We start from the raw sequence: 12163 nt of genomic DNA, 5'->3' as shown, positions 1-12163 counted from the left end.
TCGATGAGAACACTACCTGTGCCCCCAGAACTTTTAGCCCCACTCCCAAATCCCTGTAGCGCCTCATGACTTGGCTGGGAGTGCTCCGAGCCATGTCATTGGTGCCCACATGAATAAAGAGCATGGGATAGTGGTCTGTGGGCTGGAGGAGCTTAGGGATCTTCTCCGCAATGTCCCAGATGCAGGCCCCCGGGAAGCAGCAGACTTCCTGGGCTAAGTTTAATGTGAACTGACCTAAAAACAGAAAAAGTAAAAACAAAATTAAAAAATGCAGGCCAGTCCAACAAACTAAAATGAAACAGTGTTTTTAATTGGGAATATTGATTAGGCAAGTGTACCCCTATTGATTTCAAAGGACTTTTCACAACATTTAGAGGTAATCACAAGCGTAGGTGTTTTGCTAGATCAAGGGTCTAAGTCCCATTTGTGTTGCTATTATCCATGATGAGTGGACCCTTAGGACCTGATTCTACAAAGATAAAGTTAGGCACATGACTAAGCTCTCAGGAGATCAACTGGTTCCTTTTGAAACTATTAAAACAGAATTCCTTTATAAGTTATTTTAAGAGCATTTTCCCCAATGTCCTATTACTACTGTCACTTTTTTTTATCAGGTAGCTAATTTTTAATAAGTGCATGTATACTACCATAGCTTAGCTGTCATGCACTGGAGTAAAGATTTTTTGCAGCAATGTAGAGTAACTCATTATAAATAAGGATGGTAGAATTAGGCCCTCAGTAAACAAATTAGCAGTTAACAATTACCTACTGTGAGTGTTAAGTTCTATCTGAGGTGCCATTTTATGTGAATACATAAAGAATGTAATTCATCTAACAGAGTACTGGCCCTAAAATACATTCCAAAGGAATATTCTGCCTTTAATTTAATAGTCACGGAAATGCATTTCAGAATGTCAAAAATGTATATAGGAAGAGTGATAGGGAGCTATGACAAAATATGTATTTAGGTCATCTGTATTTGCATAAGTTTGGTTTGAGGCAGATGGTTCTGCATTCTGAATGCCGTATTTTTCAATGTATATTTTTCGTTCCTTCCGGAGATCATATTTTAATAAGACTGAAAACCTGCTTCAGAACAGCTAGGGAATGGTATCTCTGTGCAATACTCTGTCTGTGATAAATCTGGATGTTTCAGATTTCTGCCACCAAAGGAAATGGTTACCACTGCCACAGAGCTAATTATTACCTTCTATGGTAAAGGGGTATATTTCAATTATTTAATTTTGCCTCTTTCCCACCATTTTATTTGTGTCCTGCTAGAATAAATTAATAAAACTGCTTTTAACTCCACTGGTTGATGAAATAAAAAATGGTTGTATGGCATCACAAACCCATGTTGATAAACTGTAGATTACAAATAGCAAAGTGAAGACCCATCACAACATATCATCATAGGAAGGTTACCTAAGTTGCCCATGATGTTCGAAATTTGTGAAATATTACCAAGGGCTACTGTATTCTTTCTAGAAGTTAAGAAAGAGAAAATGCTGAGTTTGCACTGAAATGTTGATATGCTTCTGTAAAGTGCATTCACTCAAGTACCTTGACCACCCAAACTTTGGACAGCTCAGCCCTACTTTTAAGAAATAAAATCAGTCAGATGCCCCCTGTGGTAGAAAAGGCCTTCATAAAATAACTTCTCAATCAGAGTAGATTAATTAGTTCTTCATAATATGATGCTCTCTCTCCTTTCTTATATATTCAGAGCAGTGAAATAGTTAACATTGCTGACTTTTAAAATAGCACTTCTGTTGTCATTTAGCATCCTCCTTATTTGAGCTATCATTTCAGGGTCTAGGAATACTCTGGAAAAGATCTAAATTTCAGTAACTCTAGAGTCATGCTATCAAGATTTCTCTTTGTACTCGTTAGACCTAGTGATTATAGGCCAGATCTGAACAACCTCTGCCCCACTTCACCAAAAAGCAGACTATGCCCTTCGATTTCAATGGGAGGTTAAGCATTTAAATACCTTTTTGGATCTGGCCCTAACCTTTTTTAAATGGAAGCTAAGACTCTTTGTAACAAAGAGGGCTCCTATACATGTGCAGGGAGGCTTCTCCAACATGATGAAATTTACAGCATGTCGGAGCAGACTCGATTAATCGAGTATGCTGGAGCGTGGTAATTACTGTGCTCCAGCAGACTCCGATGTCATGAGTATCAGTGTCCTCACACTGAAAAATGCTGGTGGGGCGCTTTAAAGTTCCCCTCTGCCATTTTTCAGCACGGAGACACTGATACATGTGACACCCCAGGCGCTTTTAATTAGCACAGCTCTCAGAGTTGCACTAATTATAACCTCCCCCCACCTTACGGAGCACATCTATAAATGCTCTGAAAGTCCTGCTGCTGTGCTTCTCTTCCCCCATCCCCTCAACACACACTTTCTTGGTCCCTGTGTTTATTTTTGTGCTCCCTAAAATGGCAGAGTACTTTATATTGGGGCAGAGGGCAAGCAGGGTTTAGGTGAGCAAAGCAGTAACTATAAAAATCACAACAGGATAGAGGGAAATGCCCTCCTGCCCCTAGAAAGGCTCATTATAATCTCAACAGCAGGAATTTACATAGATCCTTATTCAATTAAAGTTTAGAAGCCTTTGTTTCATTGCGTTGCTCCAGCAACAACATCCTAATGAAAAAGCAGAAAACTGCCAAATGCAATCAGGGTTTGTGTTCTTTTGTAAAAAAAAAAAGAAAAGAAAAAAAAAGAAGAAAAAAGAAAAGGGACCTGCTGGGAAAGGGATGAGGATATTTAGAGGAGCAGGGCCAGATGCTTAGATGGTGTAAATCTACATGAGGTTTGAAGCCAATTGCAATCACATTGGCTTACGTTAGCTGAGCGTCTGGTCCAGAATCCTGTTTTTAAAATGAATTAGGAAACTTAGGAAGTGATTTGCTAGGGCATAACACATATTTTCCCTTTTAAAACACTGTATAATGTAACAAAAAAAACCCTGAGACAGCGTGCTGGTAAGTGTTCTTGGTGCAGAGTGCTCTGTCTCTCCAAAGTGCAGCATGAGTAATGCAAGGTTACCGCAGTAAGTACACATTTCTTATTGGATATCAGAGAAAATAGGTGTGTAAAACCCATGTAATTTGATAGCACATACATCATTGCTGCCCCTGGGACTATTGAATCATAAAGCTACATATTTAGCACTGTAAAAGAATATTCCTCATCTTTTCACTGGGAAAATTCTATGGAAATGAGTGGGGGAAGGGGAAAGAATCTTATAAATCAAGCATTAAAACAACAGGCAAACTCTAGTGTTGCTGCTGAGACACAATGTATATCCTTTTTTTTATAGTGACATTTTATTTTAAGTGCCCCTCTCCTCTCAGTGTTTTTAGTACCGGTGTTAAATTACAGTAGCACTCTTATGGAAATACATGCAAGATTCACATGAATACCAAATACATTCATTATGATCAGTGCTGAATTCCAAATGAGAATAGCTTTCTCCAATCCCCCCCATGTTAACCTTCAAGACAAGTCAACACATTTCAAACATTCTAGTCTTATTTTAATTTGAAAAACAGACTTAAATATACCACAGACAAGTCAGAGCTATTCAAAGCTGTGGGGGATGGGGGTGGGACTGTCGCAGCAAGGAGACACAGAGAGAAAGAGAGGTGAAAAAGAGAGCCAACATCAGCTCCCCTGGGGTCTGCTGTAATCAGCAGACAAATGGTCTATGCTTATAGTAAGTATTCATTCTGCAGCAAGAGGCTGCCAACAAGAGCCTTCCTATGTCTGTTTGGAAATACAGTACTAGCTTTCCTCTATTCAAATGCTTTGAAATAAAAAAGAACTGCTGACAAACACTGCTTTGGGCATTTGACACTGCTTTTTGATCTAGTTACTCAGACAGTGTAAAACGAACAAATTAGGAATTTACTACAAAAGAGTCTCAGTTCTAGCCTGCTAACGTGTCAGGATATATAAAAACAAGACTGTTAAAAACAAAACCCCTTCCTTTTGTGTCTTCCATGGGTAAATTGAGGTTTTGTATCAGTTACTGGTTCCCATGCAGTAAGTAATATGAAACAAACTCAGTGGTTTAGACACACATCCACTGGCATGTAATATATTGCTGTACATTAGACATACAAGGTTTATAAACACTTTTATGTAGCTGCACTTTAGAGTATACATATATAAATATATATTTTTTAAAATGTGTCAGTGCCTAAAAAAAAAAATCTGTTTCCCATGAGGATGTGATTTGTTAATTAACCTTTTTTTTCTTGCTAAGGCTAAAATATCTGTCTGTCATTGAACTATAAGTTAATAGAGTTACCAGTTAATCTGCCACCTAGAATCATTCTAATTCCAAATATTTCATAGTGTCATTCAAAATATACTTTCATACATGACTTATTGTATAGAGGGCATTACCCAAGCTGATTTGTGCCGCAAGGCAACGTCATGTGCTTTGAAGTATGTGATGTGTGCATATGGAAAATATTGAAAAGCAGCTCTTTTGAAACCACATCTCATTTTAGAAGGAGTGAATGAGTGCAAATGAGGTAGGCTGTTAACACAGAGCCAAAGAGCAGACATTACACAATGGTCCCCAAGATGCATAATGAAATTAGATTTTTTTTAATTCAATGATCCAGATGGATTCATTGATGGATAGTGAACCGTTTTTGAAATCTGTAATAACCTGATATATAATTGCAGGATAGCAGCTACTTACCCATTCAGCTGTTCTGTCAGCATTCCTGAGTTTAATTATCAGATGGCCCTAGAAAATCCATTTCTCTCCTCTTTTTCGAAAAAAAAATCAAGTGTCAATCACAGTTTGCATTTTTATACCTTGTCATAAATCAATGGTTCAGGATGCATGATTACAGTGATACTGATAGAAAAAAATTACAATCGGCAACTGTGTCCCAGTGGTAGACTTAGAATAATGTTGTAGCCATGATGGTCCAGAAATTCTGGGAGAGGCAAAGATTTCTTAGGGTGATATTTTGTTTTATTGGAGCACATGCATAGTTGGGCCAAAGTTAGACATGCTTTCAAATGCAAGTCTTTGTCATGCTGGGTTATGGGGAGCCAGGCTTGGATTTCCTCAGGTATCAAGGTACTGACTGAGGTCAGGAGTTATCTGGGTCAAGAAGCCAGGAAGTCAATCCAAGAGCAAGGTCGAGAAACAAGCCAAGTCGGGATGTCAGCAGATCAGGTAAGAAGTGGAGTCAGAGAGCAATCCAAGTTGGGAAACTGGGAGATCAAGCAGAGAGTGGAGTCAGAGAGCACAAGCCAGAGAGGAAGAGCATTTTGTCTGAGATCATCCTGAGTCCTATTGCCGAGACCCTGCCTGCTCTGGGTCAGGGGTTTATATGGGGGAACTGGAGGGCCAGCTGACCCTGTCCAGTCACTCCAGTGTAAGTGAGTGGCCACAGCTGGGTCCGGCTGGAGGCTTCAGGATATTCTTGACTAGCCTTGGTGACCAGCTGTAGGGTGGCAGGCTGGGATAATCAGGTGTACTGATCAGGCTGAGGCCCCAGGTTTGAGGTTGTGTCCTGGCAGTCTTGTATTTGAAAGCAGTTGGTCCAATACAAGATATCCCCCTAAGAAATCCTTGCCTCTCTCAGTAACAGACGAACTTCTACAAACTGGGGGTCCACCACATTTCTTGATCAGGCTTGTGGTAGACAGATCTAAAAAATATCTGCTGTTCACTAACTAGGATCCCCTTGAAGAGGCAGTCTTAATACTTGGTAATAGTATTACCACAAAGTTGATGAGGATTTCAGAAGTATTCCCAGTGATGAGTCAAAGGAGCTGCATTTTAATGAATAATGTCCTGGCTTGGCCCTACCTCCTCACTCTCTTAAAAGAACAAGTCTCTGCTGACACACATGCACAATGGAAAGGAGCTTGTTCTGGATGTGGTTCTATTATGTGGTGCATGTATATGAATATAAGGTTGCTCATCAGGGGCAGTGAGGAGGTAGGGCAGAGCAGCGATTACACATCAAAGGGGAACTTTCTTTTTCTCATTTTTAAGTGAATGTTGTGATAGGTGCCTGATTGACGGTTCTAGAGATTTTATTCCTATTTATACCAACAGGCCATCTACAAAACAGGAAGCATAAGTACAAGCTTCATTTACCAATGTGCCCCAGTCCTGAGAGGTCTCCAAGCACAGTTTATATAAGGAAAGCATAGTTTATATAGGGAATACATGTTTGTATACAGGCATATCTGTAGGAAGCTAACAGAAAGCTAACAAAAAGCTGCCAGATCAGTCTAAGCTGGAGTCAGACAAATGACTTGGAGACAATGTTTTTTGTCTTCCATTAACAATCAGCTTTACCTTTCAGTCTGTCATCCATTCATTCCTCAAAACCTTATTTTACAATAGGGATTAAATAGAATAGAGATTGCTGATATTTCTAGATACCCTCACCTCTCCCCCCATTACAGAAACTCAGTTCCTGTGGTGACCACCACAGGTTTGATACATCTGGAAGCAGAAGTGATAGAGAACATTTCAATGTTGTGTAAGTAATAGGACAACACTAATTTATCATATTCTGGGTTAGGTATTTCTTCAAATGAGAATCCTAAATGGAATCTCAGTAAATAGGCAAAATATTTGTCTTAAACTCATACAGTCAAAACAAGCAAATTCTTATCATAGTTATTGGGAACAGCAAAAAATTAAGTGAGGAGCTAGAACAGACTGCCAACTTGGCCATATTCTCTGATCCCCATTGCACTATACCTGCACTTTGATAGACATGGACTAGATCACCAGGGGTATCATAGCTGACATGTTAGATTGCCTGGGGAAAGAGAAGGTACATGTAGCTTTTCATTACTTTCCTATCCCCACAATTAGATTTTATGAAATGAACCACAGCACAATTAGAGCAGCCTCATATTTGCTCTAACTTGAACTGGTGAATAAATGCTTCAGTTCACAAAGAGCTACTATACTAGCCAAAATCACAGCTGCATATGATACTTTGGTTCTGTTCTCTTGAGGCCTGTGGCTGTCTCAAAATGCCTGTACCAGGCTTGTTCATAAGAGGCAGTGAAGAGAAAAGGGGAAGTGTGGGATAAGGTTGGAGAAAAAAAACAGGCATAAATCTTCAACAACTGAGGATTTATCCCATGACTCATAGGGAGATTGAGGAGCAAAGGGTGAGACTATTTGGGACAGTTGTACCAACTAATATTATGCTACATGGCTATACACTTGAATATGTGAATGTGGTAGTTCACAGAGTGACATTTCAGAACAGAACTCCTGAGTCCTCCACTGCTGGTTTCTTTTCAGAACAAACTACACTTTGTGGCTTTAGGTTTAACAAAGATCACTTTTTGTTTGGAGCTTCCCTGGAAGCTGGACCACAAAGAGCATAGTGAAGTTCTGAAAGCCCAGGATCTATTACATTTCAAGAGCATACAGTGCACTTTGAGGATAAAAGGAGCAAAATATCAGAAATTACAGAGTGGTGGTAATTTGAAAGACCAGATCAGCAGAGAAGTTGGTCATCCAAGTCATACCCAAAAAACCATTTGCAACCAGTGGAGACTGCATAAGCTACCCACATATACCCCAAAGCCTAGACTGCTATCCTGATTAAAGATAAGCATATCTTCCTGTCTAAGGGCTTTTGCATGTGATATTTGAATAAAACTCTATTGCTGCTGATGAGAGAGAGATTCCATCTATAACCAACCATCTTTCTCTGCCTCCTACATATCTCCTTTCACCTAAGTCAAGCATCAGAGAAATGCTGTCATCTTTCAACCTCCACTGAAAAGGTCCATTATCACCAGCCTCTCCATACAAGAAGTAAAAGGTAAATCACAATGAAGTAATTTATCAGCGTGGGAAGAATCCCACTGAGAATTGACTTATAAAATGAAAACTGAAGACTACTTTGACTACAGCTACTCTTCTGTACTTAAATTGTCCTTCTTGCATCATTTATTCTGAACACATTTTCAAGGCAGATGGAAACTAACTGATGAGTAGGTCTATGAGTATCAAGAGGGTAGACGGATTGACATTTTAAAGGTAAACATCAAGACTTTTCATCCGGAAGATGCAATGGCTGCTACAGATGCTGATATAACTTCTGACAGATAGTGACAAGTGGTAAGTAATGTCAGTTCAAGATGAGAAGCTACAATGCAGTGAAAAGCGATCCACTGAACGTGAATCCCGGAGCACCGAGACTGTACCCAAGAGCCCTGATCTTCCTATTTGGATGATGACTGACCTAAATGCCACAAATGATGCTATATGATCAAACTGATAATAAACATTAAACAAAAGAGTTGCTTCATAAGTTATAGGAGCTGATTTAAACTCCAGGTAGCTAGTAACAGCCCCCAAGAAACTATCTACTACCTGGAGAAAACTGGAGTGCATTATACTCCAGCCAACTATCAAACATAAACTCTTCTACATCAGAACTACTTGGTGGGATAGGAATAGTGTAGGAGCTGCTTTTGTTGGCTGTATGCCTGCTAGAGAGTCACCACACCTGGGGAATATCCAATTAAAGAACTGTGGACAGCCTGTGCTCTCTTTTTTACCAGCAGAGAAGAGAAGCCAGGTTCTATATTAGTAAGAAGGACACTTTAATTTTGTAGTTTGGTTCCATTATGTCTATTTCAGTACCACAAGTATGACAACTTTCTTTGACAAGTTCAAGAATAGGTATCTGGTTAGTGTAACCTTGAATAAGACATGTAACATCAACTGCTGCATTGATCTTCCACCACTATCAGCTGATTAACCAGCCAAAACTTTGGTTTGAAATAAGCCCCCCAAATTTCCAAATGTTTGACCCATATCTAAATAGAATAGTTTACATTCGTGGTACTTCCATGCCAGGCAAATCCAAGAAGTTCAGAGATTCAGAGAAGTAAAACAAAATCAAAACAAAGGAAACTGCACTCTCATGAGTTATTTGAAAAAGAGTCTAGATTTTGTCCAGTTTCAAAGCTCAAATCAGTTCTTAATTTATAAGCATTATTTTCTCCATGCCAATAAATACATAAACATACTCGTTTGATTTATAAGCACTGTTGACTTTAGCTCTCTAAACAGTAAAATGTGAACACTTCACTATATCAAAAGTAAAGGGAAATAAGTAACAAGCGATGTTACATATAAATCAAAGGTAAATTGATGCACAGCAGTTGTGAAGTTTAAATATTAATTCTGGTCACATTCAATCTCTCTCTCTCTCTTTCTCATTTTACAGATTTAAAATTTTTATTCTCTGTTAACCTCATTTGACTTTCCTAATCTTGGTAGTCAGGGGTGTCTTTTCCTTCAGAATGAGTCAAAGCTCTAGCTATTATCAACATAGACATAAATTAATAATTTAAAGAGGGCTACTTAAATACATAACTTATCCAGCTCATTGGGGTGTTTCTATAACCTTTGACATCAAGTGTTTAACATCAAGTGTTTAACAAGAGCTTCCAAAAGAAAAATCAGACACCATTAAATGCCTCTGGTCTTAGAAAATATGGCCTTAGGATAGCAGCACTTAAATGATAAGTAGTATTTTAAATCATTAGCCATAGCATGTTTTAGCAGGGAATTTCTTTTTTATGTTAATATTAGCCATTTCATCAGGTTTTTCAGGCTTCGATGTCTGCCTCCCAAATGTTTTTGCTTACATACTTCAAGAACAAATACATCTCACTCATGCACAAGCAATAAATGCTGATGCTGATATTTTATTTAAAGTCTTCAAACTATGATTCTTATTTTTCTGTGTTAAGTCTCTTGCAAATGAATGACTTCATCTTCCCAAGAAGGTTCCTGTGAAGGGATGGCTTTGCTGTATTTTTTCAATGTTCTTTTATAATAAGTATCACACAGATAATAGTAATAAGGCAATGTTGGTGGTTCTCAAAGAGTTAAAAGATTTAAATTTTCCTCAAGGAGTCTACAGCTAGTGACTCCAAGAGTGTTCTGATATTTTGATTAAGACAAAAATGAGACTTTAGCAGCAGAAGGAAAAAGACTGTTATCTGGAGGGAGTAATATTTTCAGATCTGTCCCCCCGCCCTATCCCTCTCTCTCTCTCTCTCTCTCTCTCTCTTTTTTAATACCCACGCAGCTGAGTCAAGGTTAAAGATCAGCTGGCATCATCAGGGCTTTTCAGTCTCATTTTGTGAGTCCCCCCCGCCCTTCCTCCACTCCTGACATTGATCAGTGCATCAAATGTTTGGTTGTGGAACAACCATAATGGGTTTTGAACTGTGTGCAGTCATGGGGATTTCTCCAGAGGGCAAAACTCATTCTGTTCATGTGAGTGCTTTCCCCCCAGTCCTTTGGCTGCACATTCAGATTGATGCACTGGAAGAATCATTTAAAAATACATTTGATAAAATAATATATTACTTCAGTACCTTTGTGTTATCCAATTAAAGCACCAACTCTGTAAGTCTTGCCAGGAGAGGAATATAGTATTTTCTCGGATACTAATTTAGCATGGAGTATAGCACTGAAAATGTGCTGTTCTCTATAGGCTCTGGAATTTGGCAAATTTGTATTCAAATATCTACTGTAGCTTGGACTGTGCAGTTTCTCCATTGTACCCAAAGAGTTATTTAAATTCAGAGTTAAGCAATCGGAGCTAAAAAATTCACAGCTAAACAATCATTTCAATTCAGAGATCAGTCATGCTGACGGGAAGCTATTTTAAACACAATGGCTCTACTCGCACGTGTAAAGTTACTTAAGTATGTCAGTACATGCAGGTGAAAGGCTCTAAGCTTGATCCTGCATTGCTGTACTCTGTAGAAGTTTTGAGCTATAGCTTTCAATGGAACAGGATTGGAGCCTTAGTGGGATGGGGTTCCTCCTGTAGTTCTTTCTGCATCTACTACAGTAAATATTGAATAATGTAGAGATGGTTTTTAAATACAGAGAATTCTAGTGAGTACCAACACATCCTTCACCTAGAATATTTCACATATACAGGGTGCATCTACACATGTGCTTTACTGCAGAGTTGACTAATTAGCTCCACAGTAAAGTGTCACAGCTGAGATGTGCACCAGTGTTAGGGCACAGTAAATTAATTAACTCTGCCATAGGACAATACTGTCTAGGACAGTATTATCCTATGGCAAAGTAATTTACTCTGTCAAAATATATGTGTAGATGGTAATGGGCTGGTTGGGGCATGAGAATGCTGAAGTGAAGGGGCTGCCTACCACCTAGCCCTGCACTTTAGCTCCCTCATGCCCCAGCCAGCCCCCCTGCTGCTTGATGGTGCCACATGGAGCCTGAGGCTGATCCCTCTGACCCCTACTGGTCTAGGGCTGCTCCATTCTGGCTCAAACTGCTATGGTCCCAGACATACATGTAAATGCTGCACCCAGGAACAGTTTTCTCCAGCGCAAACTGTGCTGGAGTTTATCATGTCACCTTTAATGGCATGTGTAAAGCAGTCATCTACAAACTATAAATGCCAGAAGGCTAAAACTACATGGAGGATGAGGAGGTCACAGATATCATACTAACTTGGAAAACTAGGAGCCAGTCATCACTTGGGATAAATCAGCACAACTCTACTGAAATTAATGGGAGCATGCTCATTTACATCAGCTGAAGATTGGGTCCTTTAATTTATCTGTGTCATTAGATCATTTAATACCATTCATCCTGTTCTACTAAACCATGTGTGGCAGGCTGGTGGGTGGCAGCCCTGCTTGCTGGTTTGAGCTGGATAGCTCAGCTAATTGGTGGGGGCATTTCCCTTCCCCACCAATCAGAAGAAAGCAGGAAGAAGGCTTGCCCTGCCCCAACCTAGGGGCAAGGTAAAGAAGACGACCCAAAGGGGAATTAACCCCTCAGGCTTTCTCATTGGTCTGTTTCCATTCTGGGACGGAGCCTCCGGAGGGGATAAAAGCCTGTGTGCCCAGCACATGGGTGGCTTTGATGAGGGATGATGAAAGGGGCTGCAGAAGACCTGGTGGAGCCGTTGCCCCAGACACAGTTGCCCCAGACACAGTTGCCCCAGAGCAGTTGTTCCAGGAGTGCTCAGGCCTCTGCCAAGCAGAAAGCAGCAAGTGGTTGCATCCCATCCCTGCCATGGAGGGAGCCACAGCATCCATGCACAGAGCATCCGTGAGCAG

At 39.8% G+C, this 12163-nt stretch overlaps 1 long non-coding RNA gene across 1 annotated transcript in view; it reads left to right on the top strand.

The window, feature by feature from the left end:
* LOC109297199 overlaps positions 1–9066 on the top strand; it is a 17779-nt gene extending 8713 nt beyond the window's left edge. Inside the window, exon 4 of the long non-coding RNA XR_002097237.1 lies at positions 7768–9066. This is a non-coding gene — a long non-coding RNA (uncharacterized LOC109297199). The remainder of the gene's footprint in view (positions 1–7767) is intronic.
* Positions 9067–12163: the final 3097 nt, after the last annotated feature.

Source organism: Gavialis gangeticus, unplaced genomic scaffold, assembly GCF_001723915.1.
Source record: "Gavialis gangeticus isolate Ggan-Ray unplaced genomic scaffold, GavGan_comp1, whole genome shotgun sequence".
Lineage (NCBI taxonomy): Eukaryota > Metazoa > Chordata > Crocodylia > Gavialidae > Gavialis > Gavialis gangeticus.
This window is presented reverse-complemented; position numbering and strand designations above follow the sequence as displayed.